This window comes from Dermacentor albipictus, chromosome 10, assembly GCF_038994185.2.
Source record: "Dermacentor albipictus isolate Rhodes 1998 colony chromosome 10, USDA_Dalb.pri_finalv2, whole genome shotgun sequence".
NCBI lineage: Eukaryota > Metazoa > Arthropoda > Arachnida > Ixodida > Ixodidae > Dermacentor > Dermacentor albipictus.
In genome coordinates, this window is record NC_091830.1 from 35,609,146 (window position 1) to 35,629,991 (window position 20,846).

Sequence of the window (20,846 nt, forward strand, 5' to 3'; positions counted from 1 at the left end):
CAGCACACCGTAGGCTGCCAATGCCATTATGTAGTTGTCCTGTTTAATTAGGGCTGAAATAAATTTTATGGTCTAATTAAAGCTGTATGGTGGGCTGCCAGGGACGCCATATTGCAGGGCTTCGGATAATTTTCAGTTTCAGTTTATTTCTTTAACAAGTAGATATACATGCTTACACAAGTGGGGGTCCCAGAGCATGTTGCTGAAAGGGGACCTCCTGTCAGAAAATACATGCATTTGTGCAAATATACACCATAAAACAGCCTTACAGTAGTCTCTAAATGGAAGATGATACAAAGTAAATGTAGTACAAACTGCAAAATAATATAAAGTCAATTGCTAGTCGTAGACTCTAACAGGAGTGTAAGGCATTCGCAACGGAACAAACCAAAAATATTTATAAACGCTTCAAAGGAAAAAAAAAACTTATGAAAAAGCAAAAACGTAACGCATATGAGCAGGAGTAAAGTGAATAGCTTAGATATGTGGATTAATTTGGCTATCTAGTAGAATAGTGAATAGTGTTTTCTTGAAAAAACCTCAATGCGAAGAGTGCTTGACAACTAGTCGAAGGCTGTTGCAAGTAGATAATGCTGCGATATGCCCAGATTGTTTTCCATAATTAGTATGTATTACTGGCAATAAGACATATTTCTTAGCTGCAAATCTTGTGCGGTTCAAGTTAACCAAAATAGCCTCAGCAAATGTATTTACTAGGGAAGGATGACGTGTTACCTTAAATAATATTTCGGCTATTTTATATTTAACAAGCTTTTTTACTGATGATATTCTGTGGCTGGAGAAGCAGTGGTGCTATGTGAGTTTGATATGTGTTACCCCACGCTGTAATGCAATATTTGAGGTGGCTGTGAATAAAAGAATAATACAAGGTTAGCAATGTTGGTTTGCTTAAATAATATCTCGATTTAAGTAAAATTCTAATACCGGGAAAAATTTCGCGCTTCAGATTGGCGTTATGCTTCGTAAATTTTAAATTTGAGTCAAGAATTAAACCAAGAAATGAGCATTCATTAACTGCACTGGCGTCAAGAGAGTTTAGGTTGACAGTAGGAACGAATTCTGGTGTGCTATGATTCGAACGAAAAAGCATAAAAGACGTTTGGTAGGATTTATTCTTAGCGACTTAAGCTGGCACCACGTTAAAATATTTTTGAGATTAGTGTTTAGCTTAGTAGTCAGAGAAGTTGGTGAACGATCGGTTGCAAGTAATGTGGTGTCGCCAGCGTAAAGTAAGGCCTCAGTTTCTGAATACCAACCGGGTAAATCCTGCATATTAAGCAGGAATAGTAGTGGGTGCGCGAACAGTAGTAGTGTTTCGGATAAGTTCTGATTAGCTTTACTAGTAGCACAATAGAGAAAATTTGCTACTACTACCACCTGAGGCTCCTTTACAGGCGCCCAATGTACGGTAAAGGAACGTTTCTTGCATTCTGCCTCAGCTTCAAACTCCCGTTTTCTTAATTAAATATGCAATTAAGTTGAATGAAAGTCGGCGACAAGCCCCCACTTGATGAACTCTAATAGCAGGCGTAAACCAAGTGAAAAGAGATGAATAGAAACTGTGAACTGAATTACCAATTGAAAAATAAATACCAGCGTGGTACGGTTGGCATTAAAAGGCTTTATCAACAAGGAGCGAATATCCTTGCATTGAGGTTTCATTTCGTTCGTGAATCATTGATGTCTTCATGATATCACTGGTTCCCGGATGTACCCTTCGGGCACTGTGATGAGGTTTATAGGTTATTGTTCGTATGCCAGCCCCGTCGGAAACCACCGTTACATAATCTTATAAAGTCATGTGGGTTTATATGGGAACATGAGCGAACCACGCTGTCATAGAAAACAGAAAGCGCCACTGTGCAGAACCGCTCTTCCGACTAATGCAACTAGAATCGCTAATGGAAATTATCTTTCTAGGCCCACTTCAAAAGGAAGGCACAAAAAGGGAAAGCAGAAACTTAACAGTAGTAAACGAAAAGCCTAGGGCTAGGAAGAAAGTATACGCTAATATTACCAACATTTTTTCTAAGGAAACGGCAATCAAAGAATCCCTATTGAAAAGAGAAGAAATATATTATGCAGATCCAACACACATGTTCGAATATCTATGAAGCGACGCTTGGGCGAAGTTGTTAGTTAAATGCTGTAAATGTAAGTGCGATGTGTACTATTTTCTTTATTGTGTGATTTATTTATTTATTTATTAATATTTATTTATTTATTGAGTGAGTGAGTGAGTGAGTGAGTGAGTGAGTGAGTGAGTGAGTGAGTGAGTGAGTGAGTGAGTGAGTGAGTGAGTGAGTGAGTGAGTGAGTGAGTGAGTGAGTGAGTGAGTGAGTGAGTGAGTGAGTGAGTGAGTGAGTGAGTGAGTGAGTGAGTGAGTGAGTGAGTGAGTGAGTGAGTGAGTGAGTGAGTGAGTGAGTGAAACAGCGCTTGTTTACCGTAGGTTTATGCGCACGTTGAAGAATACCATGGGGCCAAAATTAATCCAAGGTTCTCGACTAATTTGCCAGCTATAACCCCCTTTGCAGTTCCGGACGTTCAACACCGCCATTATAATGAAAGAATGAGAGGACAGACGACACCACTGTAGCGAAACAAACCGCACCTGATGGCTCCGTGCGTTGAATCCAAGGCAGGCTTTTCGGCGCCAACGCCGACAACCCCTAAGAACGGGAGCGGGAGCAAGAGCGGGGAGAAATCGCGGTTCGTATTTTGTCACCTGTTGAGCACCTAGCGACCCTCGCCGCTCAGCGCTACTGCAGCCTTCAACAGGTTAATCTGGCGGGCTTGGAGCGGCCTTCGATTGGTGCCGCCCATTTCGACAGCGCCCGTCTAGTGGGATCGGCTCGAATCGCAGCATGAATATTTGACTCACCCAGTGCTCCCGTAATTACTGGCACCCGCGTTTTCAAAGCAGCTTCCTGTCTAAACTGTAACCTTTCTAATACTTTAATACATGTTAGAGTCTCGTAACAACAATTCCGAATGTTAAACGTATAGGTTGGGGGCTTAAGTGAAGTGGATTCAGCGCTGTTCTAGGTATTGCGACCGGAGGAGACAGTTGCTGGCAGATAAGGTGTTTCCGGTATACAATGCGGTGAGTCCACTCTATCAGCGACGACCAAAAGGTACAACGACAACGATGCGGCCACATGAAATGACAGAACTTGTTCTGCCCAAGTAATAGTACTCACTGGTAGTAAGTAGGCCGTGGGTTCGAGGCCCGGCTGACGCGGCCATATTCTGATGACGGCAAAATGTGATAAAGGATGCGCACGAAACTTCGGTCGCATGGTAAAGCAAACCAGGTAGTTCACGTTACTCCGGAGCATGTCGCTATGCTACTTGCGACATAGGACTAGTGTTATCCAGGAGCGTTTAGTAGATCAATAAATTATTCAATCAATCAATCATTCAAGCATTCAATCAATCAATTGGGCAGTACACCGACTCAACGAAAGAACTGGTTCAGTCACAGACATTTCGCTCAATATTGCCTTTCACTGACGAAAGTCGTTTGGATCTATTCTCTATACATCGGCGGTCTGTCAATGCATTCTGCTCTTTCCTGAGCCCCCGACTCTTACAAACTTAACATTCATCCGGCAACCAAAACTTAGAATGCTTCCACCAGGCTTGCGCATCTTACACAATCGAAAAAGCATCTTGGCCGACTCAACGTGAACGCGTACAGTGAAAGCCAAGTGTGGCAGAGGTCCTGGTAACGACGGTCCACTAAAATTCTATGATCACTTAAGCTTTTACCCGTAAAGAAAGCTTCGCGAAGAGCTCTTAGCCACAAACACACAAGACGTGCCGACTCGGTACTCTCGTGGCTTCAATTCTGCAGACCGTATAACTTCTTTCCGTTGTTTCTGATCGCTTGTACCCAACTTCCCTTGTAATTACCAGCTTGTTTCTTTGATTCGTTTTTTTGTAACTCTTAATAGGGCCATTTTTCACGGACCCTTTGAGGAATGGGCACATTGTAAAATGAAGTACGATCGCGAACGCTTTGAACACTGCACATCACCCCTATTGTTTCTTTTGAAGCATTGAAATATCAACTTCGGATCACGGTTTCGTACATAAAGACGACGTAGTTTCACAGAAGACTGCAGTTGGGCCTCTCTCCATTACGTGCTACAGTCCGTGCAAAGAGACATTGGGCCATCTGGCACTGCTCTTTTAGACATAATGATACGGATTAGGTAAGCTATGCCGGAATCATAGAAAATCGCTCGTATCATCACAGTGCTGAAACACAACAAGACACTTTGGTATCTTGACTGTTTCCGCCCTGTTAACAATCTGGCTGTGCAAAATAGTGGAGATCATTGAAGCATGGGTCCGGTTCTGGTGCAAGGAAACATAATAATAATAATATAATAATAATCTTTATTTCTCTCTTTCCACAGAATACAGAATGAGAGCGGACGTAAGGGTAAAAGCCGCATGCAGCGGCTTGAAAAAAACCCCATTACGCCCCACATGACAGTATGACGAGAAGCAGCTTATTCATGACAAACGCAGAGAAATACTAGACACATTGGAATACATTGCGAAATTTGTGAACTTACAAGGGCAAAAAATACAGTAGGGAAAAGTAAGAAAATATACGTACAAAATCGACAACAGCCTTAGCGCATTTGTTAACATTGTGTGACGTAAGAAACAATAGCGCGACATACAAAAACAGAATGAAACACTATACATTATTGCAGGAGCGGCAAAACACTAATTAACTTATTTTTCGATATTTCTTCCAGGGAGATGTTATTACGTTCAAGTGTGTTAAGGTAACAGGGAAGTTTATAGGCACTTGATTGAAATCGGTACACAGTCCGACAAAACTGTGTAGACCAAGTGGTGCAACGGCGTACATTGTACATGGGCACATTGCTTTGAAGGTTGAACATTCTCAACATATCTGCGTTGTTTGTTCTAATAGCATTCTTGTACATAAGAATTAATCTGAAGGCATAAAGATTAGGCACTTGAATGATGCTAAACTCGGAATAATAGCTTTCTGTGTGGGCATACCATGGTATGCTAGCAATTAATCTTATCGCACGTTTCTAGGTAAGAGTAATCTTGGATAAATTGTGCTTCGTACTTGTGCCCCAGACAGTGTGGCAATAGTTAAGTATTGGAACTGAGAAAGCATTGTAGATTAATAGTTCAATTTTTGTTGATAGCACATACCGTTGACGACATAGCACCCCATTCACTTTATTCATTTTTGATCTTACGTTTTTAATTTGGGCATCCCAATTAAGCGATTCCGAGAAGGTTACTCCCAGACACTTGATAGTACGCACGATTTCAATATAGTTGTTCTCAAACTTAAGCATAATATCCTTTACAACTTTGTTTTTCGCTCGAAATACTATGGCTTTAGTTTTGCTTGTGTTCACCTTTAGGTAATTTTCCTGCGACCACTGACACATGTATTGCAAGAACTCATTACCTCTAGAGGATAAGTCATTTTCTCTACTACCCGTAACGAGCACCGTAAGGTCATCAGCGTAGGCAGTAAGGTTCACCGGTAGCTTAGTGTAGAATATATCATTTAAGTAAACTAAAAACAACAAAGGGCCTAAGATGCTGCCTTGCGGCACGCCCGATCTTATGTGTTGGCCATCAGACAGAGCTTCATTGTGTGGTACAATTTGTTTACGATGTTGAAGGTATGACCGTATCAAAGAATTAGGAATCCCTCTTATACCGTAGTGGTTTAGTTTATTTACTAAAAGTCATGATTGATTAAATGAAAGGCTTTCGAAAAGTCCATATAAATTCCGAGGACAAGGAGCTTGTCTTCAAATGCATTTATGATGAGTTCCTTTTGCTTGAGCAGTGCCAACTCAGTGGATCTTTTTGGTCTGAACCCGAACTGATCATTCGACAAAACGGAATGCTTATCTAAAAAATTTGTTATTCTCGTGTGAATAATTTTTTCTATGCCTTTAGAAATTACCGGTAGAATAGAAATTGGCCTATAATTTGACAGTTCAGAGGTATCGCCTCCTTTGTGTATCACGATAACTTTTGCAATCTGCATCTGCTTAGGAAATACTCCAGTACTGAGACAAAGGTTGAATATGTGTGTTAATATTGGGGATAGCAAATCAATTACATACTTTAGAGGTTTTATTTGAAAACCGTTAATATCTAAAGCCCTACTGTTTTTAAGATTTCTGAATACAGAAATTATTTCATTTTCAGTTGTAGGGGGCATAAACATCGACATCGAGACTCCTGGTGCTTGGTGAATTGACGTGTTTGTTGAATTAATAGGAGAGCTTGCTGTATTTGTGATATTCACAAAGAAATCATTAAAAGCATTTGAGAGATCCTTCCCTGTCAGCACAGCACCATCGCGCATAATGCAGTTTGGACCACTGTTGTAGCGACGTCCAAGCAGTTTACCTAGTTCATGCCATCGATGCTGAGGGTTTGTGCTAGAATTATCTGATAACGAATAGCTGAAGTATTCGTACTTGGCTTGACGTAGTTCTTTGTTCAAGATATTGCGATATTTCTTATATTGAGAAAATTTCACGGGATCCTTGGATTTAATGAATTGCGCATATAGTTTCGTTCTTCTTTCTATTTTTTTCAATAAGGCATTCGTAATCCATGGTTTCTTTGATTTTCGTTTGCGACAGCATTTTAAAGGAAAGCAGTTTTGATATATTTGGTTTAACACAATCATTAGTGCATCGTACGCAACATCTGCGTCAGGTAGCGACAATATATACGAGGGTATTATCCCTATTACTCACACGTCTTAGAAAGCAGAAATGCATAGTAGATGCAGTAATGGACATTACAACGTGTATGGAACACGAAGTGGTGGCCGTGGTAATTTTAGACATCAAGAGAGATATCAAATGGCATGAAACAGCGCAAATCAAGTACCTGTGCCCGCACCACATCTGTGAAGCCAACAAGGTTGTTGACGATGAAGTTGTTGGTACTTAGACGTTCCAACTTCCATAGAGAGCCATGTTCCTAAAACAAGGGTTTGATATGGAGCAAGGCCTCTGCGAAGCGCAATTCCTTATGCAAGCCGAACATACTACATTTATTGAGATTACCTCTTTGGTCGATGCCCCATTTCTGTGGACATGAATTACTACCCGACCAGAGGAGATCTCGTCAAACCATCAATTTGACATGCCGTTTTTTTTTCAAGTATACTGAAGAGTTCCACAGCTTGCGCTGATTAGTTTTGAGTCTTTTTTGTCCTTTCGCCTCAGCGCTACCTTCAGTTGATAGTCGGCGTTCGTGATGTCCACTTCTCTTCTCTCGTGTCCTGTCAGCATGCCTCACCTTCTTGCATAATTAATCCTTACCAACTAGCTCAGGTTTAGGTCCTTCTATACTGAAGAGCACAAATTTATTTATTGATTTCACGACATTCATACATACATACATACATACATACATGCGTGCGTGCGTGCATACATACATACATACATACATACATACATACATACATACATACATACATACATACATACATACATACATACATACATACATACATACATACATACATACATACATACATACATACATACATACATACATACATACATACATACGCACATACATACGCACATACATACATACATACATACATACATACATACATACATACATACATACATACATACATACATACATACATACATACATACATACATACATACATACATACATACATACATACATACATACATACATACATACATACATACATACACACATACATACATACATACATACATACATACATACATACATACATACATACATACATACATACACACATACACACATACATACATACATACATACATACATACATACATACATACATACATGCATACATGCATGCATGCATGCATGCATACATACATACATACATGCATGCATGCATGCATGCATACATACATACATACATACATACATACATACATACATACATACATACATACATACATACATACATACATACATACATACATACATACATACATACATACATACATACATACATACATACATACATACATACATACATACATACATACATACATACATACATACATACATACATACATACATACATACATACATATGCTGACACCTACCCACACAAAATACACATATGCACGCATAAAAAAGTCATACGTAGAAGGAGGTGGATAATCCTACACTCGCCATGGTAACGCAATGGTTATAGCGTTGTGTAGCGGAGCTCTAGGTCGCTGGTTCGATCCCGAGTGCAGTAGCCGCATCGTTTTAGAGGGCGAAATGCGATAACGCTCATGTACTTGGATTGAGGCTGACGTTAAAGAACCCTATTTCGACCAAACTATTCAGGTGTGCCTGCCCCGTACGGTGTGCCTCATATTATCATCGTGTACTCCGCACGTAAAACCACATAACTTGCTAATGATGCTAACTAGGGGGCGGATGTAGCCGCACTTGCATAAAGGCTGCAGAAAATAGCGCCTTTTGCTCTCCGAAACCACTCCCCTTCCGTCTTGAGGGGTCATGGCAGCGATTGCCCCGCCAATTTGAGGTTCAAGATAGAATTGCTGTACGTCTGATTTATATATCCATCATTTTTGTGTTGCTGTCACCTCCCTTCAGGAGAGTAGGCAGGCGTTGTGCCCCTTCCGGTGGCAGTTGCCAGCCTGCTCCTCGCTTTCCCTTTCCTGTTAACAGTGTATATATGTATATGTGTTCAAAACAAATAATAATAATTGTATTTATATGCTTCTATGTGCTGTATAGATACAATGTATGCACAAATACTCTATTCATTTTTTACAATGTCTTTGAATGTGTACTGTGTTTCACATTGGTTTTACACGCTGCGCTGAATTGCACTGGTGTCCCGACCGACTCATCCCGAATAACTTACGCTTATTGTTCAGCCAGGGTCGTTCAATACTTTTCATCAAAGGTATTGAAGATCCCTGGTTCGGCCATTGGTTGAATCCTTGTAGAAATACATTGAAATTTACATTATGTAAGTGCAGCTGTACTATGTACTCATGAGTCAACGAGCTGGCACGCCATACCTGTGCGTCAACGCCTGCCCCTACCACGTCAAAATAAAAATAAATAACAGCGCGCCAACAATGCGAACAAAAAAGAAATGAGAAAACATAAGTGAGAGGTGTTTGTGTCCCTGGAGAAATGAAAGGATTATGCCGTCTATCTCCCTGCCGACGGAAATGAAAAATAATGGCGTCAGTCGATACTTGTGCGATACGGCGTGGGTGTTGTTGCGGGCTTCGGCATGCACTGGTCATATTTTCTACTTTAGGCGGACTGCTTGCGGAGCAGGGCCGAGTACACCGCACGTCTTGCTTCGATCCTGCACGCGTGTTGACGCAGCTTCTTTTTCATAAGCACACACGTCGATTTGTCGGTGTGTCAGTCACACGTGTATCCAACGTCCAATCAAACCGAGCGAAGCATAGGTGCCTCATCTATTACAAATAGTCATTTTAAATTAATTTATGAGGGCAATCACATTGTACAGAGTACTGAGAACATCGGTCAGTCATTTGTTTCGCGCTCGAAATAGGGATGCAATATCCGCATGGACATTTACACTTATTCTGTGTTGACGCATCCTCTGTTCATTCTATAGCGATATGTGACTTCGTTAGATTACGGGTGTCGTTTCTCTTCTTATCTACCGGGTGTTATTCGGACACGTGTATTTGCCACGGGATTCCCTTAATCAGCTTCAGTTGTGGATGATAACTGGTACTGTCTTCTATCTTGTCCACGTTCGCCTCCCCGCAGGGGCGTCTGCTTCAGCAGGCGTTTGGTGTGTGGCGACACCACGGACCCGAGCACACGAGGGTTGGACCCTCCCGCGTGTAGCCGTGCGCGGCTTAGCCGTGTCCGGGGAAAGGGGGATCCTGGAGGTTGAGCCGATGCCGGGTGATTGGACCTTTAAGGCCCCCCGGCGGAGGCAACACACCTCTTTGGCCTCTGCTTCACGTAGACGGCACCCCCGGACTGACCCACCCGGGGGAAATCGGTAGTCGCCTCTTCCTATCTCTCTCTTCTCAAACCTTCGTCTTTATCTCTCACTTTACATCTTTCCTGTCTTCTTCTCTCTTCCATTTACTTCCTTTCTCCACGGCGGCAAGGGTTAACCTTGTGTGGATATCCTACCTTGGGTACACCATATTGGGTTATAGTGATAGCGTACGGCTGGCGTCGTGCAGGCTTGTACACAAGCTGTGCCGCGTCCCCTCGTTGGGCTCCGTGGTGGGCGGTCGGCGCTGTTGCCGAACATACACTTTTTCCTATGGCAGCGCAAGCCTCTATTGTTTATGATCGGCGTCTGAAGAGATGCCGCACCGAAGTACCCTTTCAATTTTCCTTTAAAAGCAACGCCCCAACATTTCCAAAGTACTATGTAGTGCATAGTGAAAGCAACATTCCGGTAAGGAAACTCTCTCCTTTCCTGGTAGCGAAGTGTCTGAAAGAGAAAATCGGACCAACATACAAAGCATCCAAAATGTCTAGCGGGGACCTCCTCCTAGAACTGAATAACAAAGATCAAGCAGATAAGCTCTCTGAACTTACCAGTATTGGCGACGCGACAGTGACTGTTTCAGCCCACAGAACACTTAATACAAGCAGGGGAGTAATATCTGAAGAAGACTTTATTGGCTTAAGTGACGAGGAACTCCTGGAAGGTTTCCAGGAACAAAATGTGACAAAGGTGCAAAGAATAGTAATCCGTAGAAACGACCAAGAAATCCCCACCAAACATGTCATACTTACATTTGGTACAAGCGTAATGCCTACCTCTCTGGATGCAGGATACGTAAAAGTAAACGTCAGACCATATATCCCGAACCCAAGACGGTGTTTCAAGTGTCAAAGGTTCGGACATGCTTCACATGCATGCCGAGGCCAAACAACCTGTGCTAAATGCAGCTCAAATGATCATCAATCAGAGAATTGCACTTCTTCGCCACATTGTGTTAACTGCAAGGGAGATCACCCAGCTTATTCGCGGTCCTGCCCTTGCTGGAAAAAAGAAAAAGAAGTCATTGCACTAACTGTTAAAGAAAAAATCTCGTTCTTCGAAGCCAGGAAACGACTGTCGTACCTTTCGCGACGCAGTTATGCCGATGTGACGCAGGCGGGGGCAGCGTCACAGAGGCCTCCGGAGTCCTCCGAGCCCACGCGCATTGGTGCCGCAGTGACTCCTCCGGCCCCCGTGGTGGAAGCAGTCAGTACTGCTCCGCCGTCTTCAACGGCCCTGCAGACAGCAGTCCCGCAGGGCCCTAAGATCAAGCGCACTCCAAGGCCCGAGACACGTGTCTCGGCGCCAAACTCTCGGTCCTCCAGCGCCTCAGAGAGAGCAATGGAGGTCGAAACAAAAACCCCGGTGTCCTCGACACCAAAGGACAAGCGCTCTCTCGAGCGCGGAAAGAGGGACAAAATCCCAATAACAACTCTAAATAAGAAGGCGATAACCTAAGGGTTATCGCTCTGTTGTATCTGCCTTCTTCAGATACATGTCACCTAACATCTTTCTTATCTCCCATTCACTCGTTAATATCATTTTTTACCTTTCAATTTTATAATGGCTTTTATGATCCATTGGAACTGTAGAGGTCTCTTACATAACTTAGGTGACATAAAAGACCTGTTGATAAACTTCTCTCCTGTGGCCCTGTGCTTACAGGAAACCAACCTAGGCGATAAACACAAAAACATTTTAAAGGGTTTCACTGTGGTACGGCGCGACCGCACTCAGGCGAACCGGCTGTCGGGTGGTGTAGCCATAGTTCTTCCAGGTGGTATAGCAGCCAGAGAAGTTCCCATTAACACTCATATAGAAGCCGTTGCTGTCACCGTTTTAGCTCACAAAACCATCACCATTTGTTCAGTATACATTCCGCCGCATTCACATTTTACCGTAAGAGACCTAGAGTTAATTTTAAACCAGCTACCTGAACCATTTTTAATAGGCGGTGATTTTAATTCACTTAACACGTTATGGAGTAGTAAAACTACTGACAACAGGGGTCAAACGCTTGAAGATTTTATTCTAACAAATGACATATGCCTTTTAAACACCGGTGCGGCAACTTACTACTCCCCAAGCACAGGAGCTATGAGTTGCTTAGATCTGGCACTATGCTCTCCATCACTTCTTTGCGATTTTCAGTGGAATGTTATTGAGAACCCCTATGGTAGTGACCATATGCCTGGTGTCATCAAAAGAACATCTCCTTTTCCTACCATCCCACTGAGGCCACCCCGTTGGAAACTCCATCTGGCAGACTGGCCTCTCTTTACTGAGAAGGCCACTCTGGATAACATAACACATGAGCTAACTATACATGAAATGAACGATCAGATCACCGCCTGTATACTTGCTGCAGCAGCAGAAACAATCCCACAATCGTCAGGCTTCCTAAGAAAAAACCTAAAACCCTGGTGGACGAAAGAATGTACGCAAGCAAAAAAATTACAAAACAAAGCGTGGGGTATCTTTCGGCGATACCCAACACAAGATAATTTACTCTCCTTCAAAAAAGCAAAAGCGAAAGCCAGGTACACACGCCGACAAGTAGAAAGACAGTCATGGAAAAATTATGTATCTTCTATAAATAGTTCAATAACATCCAAACGAATGTGGGATCAGCTTCGCAACTTTAGAGGCGATTACGCTTCTTACACTATCCCCATACTGTCACCTCCAGGCACACAAACAAATATAGAAGAACAAGCAGACATATTAGGGCAACATTTCCATGATATATCAAGCTCGAAAAACTACACTGCTGCATTCCTGAAACATAAGCAATTAGCAGAAAAACTGAAGCTTCCGACCACAGGAAGTGCAGAAAGACTGTATAATGGCGCTTTAACACTTCCAGAAATTAGCAAAGTACTTAATAGTGGCAAGAAAACAGCACCCGGTCCGGACAGGGTACACTATTCAATGCTAGCTCACCTATCCCCTAAAGCAGTTGAGACCTTGCTTCATTTCTTCAACATAATCTGGGAAACGGGAAAAATGCCCAAAGAGTGGAAGAAAGCGATCATAATCCCGTTCTTGAAAGCTGGAAAACCTCCCACAACAGCAACCAGTTATAGACCCATAGCACCCACAAGTTGTCTTGCAAAATCCTATGAAGCCATCATCAACATAAGACTGACATACATCCTTGAAACAGAGAACATGCTAGATAACCATCAGTGTGGATACAAGAAAGGTTGCTCCACAACAGATCACCTAGTCCGGCTAGAAGACGAGATACGTGCGGCCTTTTTACACAAACAATATTGTCTCACTGTTTTCTTTGATTTAGAAAAGGCCTACGACACAACATGGAGGTTTGGTATCTTAAGGGACTTAGCAGATTTAGGAATCCGAGGTAGAATGCTCAAATGTCTAGCCGATTTCATGTCGGACCGAACATTCCAGGTGCGTTTAGGAACGGCGCTGTCACGTATATTCATCCAGGAAAATGGAGTACCACAAGGATGCGTACTAAGTACAACACTCTTTATAGTAAAAATGAACTCTGTTAACAAAGTCATCCCCCCTCTGTTATGCACTCCATATATGTGGATGATCTGCAAATAGCGTGCCGCGCTTCAAACTTACAAACATGTGAAAGACAGCTCCAGATAACAATTAATAAACTAACCGAGTGGGCTGAGAAAAATGGCTTCCGCTTCTCTACTCAAAAAACCGTTACAGTGCTATTCTCGCAAAAACGAGGATTGTGTTTAGACCCGGTTCTAAAATTGAATGATGTCGCGCTGCCGGTAAAACAAGAATATAAATTCTTGGGAGTAATTTTTGACGAAAAACTAAAATTCCTAGCCCACATTAAAACACTAAAGATTAAGGCAAATAAAGCATTGAATATCCTAAAGGTTTTGTCTCATAAGCACTGGGGTTCCGACCGAATCTGTCTTCTACGTATTTACCGGACTCTTGTGCGTAGCCTTCTAGACTACGGCTCCGTGGTTTACGGCTCAGCCAGGCAGTCCTACATCCAACTACTTGATCCAGTACATAACCTTGGATTGCGACTGGCAAGTGGTGCCTACAGAACGTCACCCATTCAAAGTTTATATGTTGAGTGTAATGAAACCTCATTACAGCAGCGCAGAGCATTACTAACATTCTCTTACCTACTCAGAATTCAGTCATCACCGCAACACATATGCTACAAAATTCTTACACAGTGCAACTCACGCTTACACTACACAAATAAACCGAACATGATCAGGCCACTTGTCCTGCGGTATGAGCAATACTGTCAGGATTACGAGATCCCCCAAGAAGTCCTCCAGGTTGCCAAGAAACCACAACGATTGGCCCCATGGTACAATTTTACACAGTTGTTCGACTGGTCATTAATACATTTAAAGAAAAGAAACACTCCACACGAACACATCATACAAGAATTCCGTGCTCTTCAGGACAAGTATAAAAGTCACATGGAATTCTACACGGATGGCTTCAAAACAAAAGAACACGTGGGTGTAGGGGTAGTAACAGAAAATTGGGAAACAAGTATTCGTCTACCAAAACATGCTTCTGTTTTCACTGCTGAAGTTTATGCTGTATGGGTTGCAGTTAAAAAGATTATCACTGGCAAGCACAAAAACACAGTGATATACACTGACTCCTTAAGTACACTGAAGGCTCTAAATCCGAAATCTGAGTGTGAACCTCTGTTAGGGGACATACTAAACATGGTCGCACTTAACAAATATGGGAGATCAATCCGCTTCTGCTGGGTACCAAGTCATGTTGGGATACCGGGTAACGAAGCAGCCGATACATGTGCATCGATGGCAGCATTCAAAGACCTAATAAACACAGCACTTCCATGTAAAGATAATATCCGTGCCATTAGGAAGGCCTTGACGACAAAATGGCAACACGAATGGGACCATTGTAGAGAAAACAAGCTATATCTCATTAAACCAGTACTTGGCGAGTGGAAGTCGTGCAACCATCAGGAGCGCTTTCTTGAAGTAGCTCTATGCCGACTACGCATTGGCCACACACACCTCACACACAATTATCTACTTACAAAAGAAGACGTGCCAACATGTGAGAAATGCCAAGAACAACTAACAGTCATGCATATACTACTCACATGCACACACATTGAAGTACAAAGACGAAACTTTTTGCGCAACCTATATCAAATGCACATACCTTTACATACTTCTTTAATTTTAGGAGATGATCCGATAATCCCATTACCTGACCTGCGTAAATTCCTAAACGACACTGGCTTTTTAAACAAATTATAGATTAACACGGCCTTTCTACTCTTAAATAGTATTATAAAACACCTCGTGTTTGGCGCAGCATAGCCTTAGTCGCTTTTGCGCCACTAAACCACATTTAACCAACCATCCACGTTCGCCTTCTTGCGCGCAGTAATTTCACTATGAGCGGAAACCAACTCCCCCAACTTACTGTATTACCAGCATCGTCAGCCGGGTAAGGGAGTTTGCTTTGCCTGACCGGCCTCTCTTCAAAAAGACCCACAAAAAAAAAGGTGCGCTCCTTACGTGAGCGTATGCAGTAGCATATGGGCGCAAATTTCTAGCTGGAGAAGGTTTCCTAAACTCGATGTAATGCGAAGAGGAGCGGCACTGCGCATTAACTATAGTGCAATAAAATTTGAGGCATTGCACATTACGATGTTCCTGAACAAACCTTTAGATTCGAAGAAAGAGTGGTTAGAAAAGTATATTTGTTTACGTATAAATAGCGCTCTCCAGCCTATTCGCACAAGACAGAGATAGCGTGGACGGACGGTGCTTTCTTTTTATTATTTGTACATTCTGCTTCACCTAATTCCTGAAGCTTCGATCGCATAGATTGCAAAGCTGACGGTATCTATTTATCGCAAAGCGCGATTACCTTCTGCCTCCTATGACTCCACGAAGGCGTGTGCTTGCCGCGTAATGCCCAAACAAAGTTCTGAATAACGTGAAACTGGAACATTTTCACCCTCATTCTTGCCCCCGAAGAGTGCACTAGTATGTAAATTATTGAAGTTTAATTTGAGGTAAAGCTTACTTATTGTATTAGTTATTTAATCACTAATGGGAAACTTCACTCGAGTATGTGAAAAAAAGATCGACAATGGTATTTGAGGTAGGTTTACCGCACTTAACTCAGCATTTTAGGGCACCAAACTTAGCACAGCATAAATGATACGTTGACAGTTGCGGGGCCAAGGCTAAACGAGCAGTTGGAGTGAGGAGCACCGCCTGTGAAACAATGCTGGCGCACAGCGAAGCCTTGGCTGCCGAAGGCCCTCCGCGCGGAAAACGCTGTTGTCGTTCCTAAGCCAGCGCGAAGAGCACACCAATGCCCAAATCGCATTTAGCTGTACGATGAGCACGGGACCCGTACAAGGTACTTTACGCATACTACATAATGCACAGAAAGAGACATATATACAAGCTTTAATGACATGCTCTAATGTAACGTAACGTACAGAGAGATCTCCCATGATATCATGCTCAACGCATTCGCGGACCCTACCTGACGCCCTAGCAAAAAAAAAAAATATGATCGCAAGTCATGACACCAGCACAGGTTATCGCATTCGGGAGCAACTAACGAAGGGACAGAATGAGTGTCGCCGCCGCTGACAGTTTTCTATTGAGAGTTTTAGCTTTCCGTGACAGGTTACCGTGATACAATAGGCCAAGTGCGCGTGCACCGCCTCACAGCGGCACGTCGGTATACATGCCGACGAATGAACGTTTGATTAGAGCGTCATCGCGTAGGGGTAAATTAATGATGTAATTAAGAATTGGCATTTCGGAGAGCTCCGCATCACCGACACATCTACCACGCTATAGCGCTGTGTGGTATAGTAGAAATAAAAACGCTTTCGCGGCGCGGTATACCATCTCTTCTAACGTTTAACAGCGTCTAACGAAACACGTAATCTCAATATTAGCAACAATATATCGCTCTAATGTTTCTTAGAAGGGTGATAGTTTGGGCCAGTTGGTTTTCTATTTTAGATTATGTGGCATAGCTAGAAGCAGGGCCAGGCACGCAAGAAAAACCGCACTGTACCACACAATCTAGTGTTTCGTCCGCAGCGAAGGGTGAGACAAAGCGATGACAAATTTCACCATTTAGTTATTTGCGTGCACAACAGCGTTAAAGTAGCAAGTGCGAATTAGGACCAAAGCGAGCGCCCCTGGGCGCCGCCGTGTTCCTAACGCGCTCACAGTAGCTGGTGTTTTACGCCGCTCCGACCACGGTTCGGGACGTGCTCGCAGAAGAGGCCCTCTACGGATGCGTATATCGTGGCAGCGAATCACGCACCACACAACGCTATAATTGCCCCATAAGAACTGTGCACACGCGATGGATCCTGAAAGTGAATGTTGTAAGTGCTCTCGTACATTTTCCCAGTAACTTCGCTTAAATAAGTATAAACGATCCCGGCAGAGCCCATCTCACGGGCAACGTCGAGCTTACTGCGGTTAGCGATAAATCTATGTAGTGACACGCCATATCACTACCGCAGGCACCACACGAAGTGGCGATTTCCCTGGCAACCACAATGTCAAATGCTACTATGACATGGCATATCTTGTTGCAATAACTGTAACCTCAGTATCACTGCAGTATCCCTAGTTCCGTACCAGCAACTACGTTCCAATGACTTTCTTTCAAGCCTCCACACTCGACGAGCCCTGTATGTTGTGGTGAGTATGTTGTGAGTATGTTGTGAATGCTGCCCTATCGTTTTATTATATTTAAGGCTACACGTCGTTTGCGTCATCTTGGCGCGTCTATTCTAGGGAACGGGTCTAAAATGGGTACATGTCATTGTTTCATGAGCACCGCGAAGTTGTCTGTTTAGGCACATGCCCAGCTTCCTAAGTTGTCTGCTAGACCATACAGTGGCCAGAAGCAAGTTGATTATTCGAGCACGCACTTAGTGACCCATATTCTCGGCTGAGCAATACAACAGCCAGCACACACCTAGTGTACCAAACTAGCAGACAATATGGGTCACTAGGCCAAAGAGGTTAGATAGATACCGCAAGGTCAGTAGAGTCAGTAAGAATGCTGTTCGCACCAAAGCTCATGCCCGGTACTTATATTTAGTCAAGAGTAAGCATAAATGACCTGCTTCACTTTCTAACTATACAATAAGTCGTTACTCGTAGCATGTGCCGTTGCCTGCTTGTAGACGTCGAACTTCACCGAAACTTACGTGAACTACCTTTGAGTACTTAGGTCCAGTAAACAACAGGTACGCATGTGTGCTGTCCAAGCTCCGCCCACGCGTTTAGGCAGCCATCTCCAGTGCGCCTTATGGCAAAGTCGTGCAGCTCTCCAAGCAAGAGAAAAGTCGCCTCACCTATTGCACATAGCTGGCACCAACATCTTCACCATTGCAACAGGATATGCGCAGGAGGTCGCCCATGGACGAAAATTGAGAAGCGTCGCACTAAACGACATCCGGAGAATGCTCCGGCGATAGCTATGCAAAAAAAAAAAAAAACCTTTGGTGCGAATCACGCCGTCTCACGCCTATGACTCGCACAGCAGTCAGGTACACGAAAAAAAACGCGTTCGCAGGGGTGCGGAATGAAGCTGACGTTCAGTATAAACGGGACACACTGTCTACGGGACGTAGCGGAGAAACAGAGGACGGAGCGAAATTAAGGGATACACAAAGATAAAATAACGAAGGAGAGGGGAGCGAAGAAAACTAGGAACAAAATGAAAAACGACTCATGACCGAAGAAAGCACGACTTCGGAGAGGGACGCGAGCGGTCAGAAAGGAGGATAGTTGGGGAGCGCGAAACGAGAGCAGCGAGCGAGCGGCGATGTAGAGAGACGTAGAGTTAGGAGGGAAAGGGGCCAAACAAACGTTCCGATGCCGAGCGAGCAAGAACAGTCGGGCTGAGGAAAGGGAGAGCTAGGGAGAGCTCGCGGGGGAAGGCAGCGTCGTCGTCGACGGAGGAGGAGGCGTGGGCTGCAGGGAGGGCTTTGGGGATGAGGCGCGAGAGAGGTTGCGCGGGAGAAAGGGTGACGGGGAAGGGTAGTAGGGAGAGAAGGGCTAGAGCGGGGGAAGAGGGCAGGCAGGCGCCGGCGATGGGCGCGGGGGAGTAAGTCGCCGGCGGCGAGCGTGGGATTTCGGGAGACCGATAAAAAGGGGAGGCCTCGCGCGCGGGCAGCTCGCCGTGTTGCTTTGCTGGTCTCGCGCGCGCGCGCGCACACACACACGCACGCCTTCCCCGCAGTGCCTGGAGAGGAGCTCACCGCACGCTTGCCTGCATCGCCCCGGCCCGTACGTGCCGTATCGGGACTCGCCGCAAACGACGCGGTCGTCGTCGCACTTCAAGGTTTCGACTCGATCCGACCGGCCGCTCCTCGTGCTGGACGTTTCGCTGCCCCTCGTTCGACAGATCGTCCCGCAACTTGTGTCCCGGAAAAGAGAAGAAACAGTGCGACAGATCGAAGGCTGGACGGCGCTGTGACTCTGCTGCGAGAACGCGCACTTTTTTGACTGACTTTCTTTTTAGTGCGTTGTGCAGTTCTTTTCTTTAGTTTTGCCCTTATCGGTCGGGCTCTTGTTTTTTCGGAGCCGGCGCCAGTGCCTACTCTCGCACCGTCCCGTAGGTGCTCGCAAACGAGCTTGTCTTCCTAGACTGGTGGTGCCCTTATCGACTGTGCCTTGGTAGCGCCTCGGCTGATTCTTTCCTATTACTCCTTTTTTTTCCTTCCCGGTGGCTTCTTTCGGCAGACCATACGCAGCGTGTTTTGTTTTCGGGAGACTCCCTGACGATTCTGTAAGGTAAGTGTCACCTTTTATTTCCTTACTGTTTATTACCTTCCACTCCTGCGTAATTACCAGACGCGCTACGACTAGCTAGAACATTTTCTTTCCGCGCATGATCGTGTAAGCCCACTACACGAGTATAATACCAGTTCTTCAGTGAATAGCGTGATGTTTAGAACAATGGGTATGGATAGTGCACTTTCAGCTTTCTCCTTTGTAACTCAACCTAACGAGTCTTCTTCTTAAGCTGTCCAGATAACGAGCAAGACGTACACATTCGAGAGGTTTGTTGCACCGCAAAGTTAAGATCACTGCTCTGAGCAATCTATTAGCGCCTCAAATAAAACAGCTGTTGATTGCTTCGCGTTAGACTGCCGTACTTTACTGCCACATTTGTCGTTCTTCGCCTGTTTCGTGCGAGGGCGATGATGATTCAAGAGTGAAGGCTTGTTGCTGTTGACGCCGTATTGCCCGCTTGCTCTAACAGCACGCGCAACAAGCACTCTTCCCGGTAAGAGGTAAAGACGAGCGAGAATGACAATCAGCGTAATGCCAGAGCGGAGTGTCTCACCGCTAGCCGCTTCCTGATGCTCGTGTGGAAAGCTAACTTCAAAGGCACGGCAGTGCTGTCAGGCGAATCGCTCTTCCAGGCGAGACGGCCCGCCGAGCAGGGCCGCCCGCCGATATGTGTACACGCTATAACAGATAGATGACAGCCGCAACAGGAGAGAGGCTGCGATCCCGCCTGGCTTCTGTTTATCCCTTCGTTTCCCTCCCGCTTTCCCGCACCCGTCATCGATCCCTTTTCCCACGCGCGCGAAGATAGGGGCAAACGCTGCCTGCCCTGCTCGGCTCTGGTCGCTGACGGATGAAGTTCTTGTTGCGCGCGAACGAAACGAACCAGATGGTCTCGCTTTGCCGGGACACCGCCGTTG

The 20,846-nt window shown here is 44.4% G+C and overlaps 1 protein-coding gene across 26 annotated transcripts in view; it reads left to right on the forward strand.

Annotated features, from left to right (window-relative positions):
* LOC139050998 (uncharacterized) overlaps positions 1-20,846 on the forward strand; it is a 458,593-nt gene that overhangs the window by 283,439 nt on the left and 154,308 nt on the right. For 12 of the 26 annotated variants that reach the window (XM_070527963.1, XM_070527975.1, XM_070527974.1 and 9 more), the window contains one exon: positions 19,876-19,926. The exons of 11 other annotated variants lie outside the window; for them this stretch is intronic. The gene's annotated coding sequence lies outside the window, so the exon portion shown is untranslated. Of the gene's footprint in view, positions 1-19,372; positions 19,927-20,846 lie in introns of all 26 variants that reach the window. 3 more of the 26 variants (XM_070527981.1, XM_070527976.1, XM_070527973.1) reach the window with 1 other exon arrangement.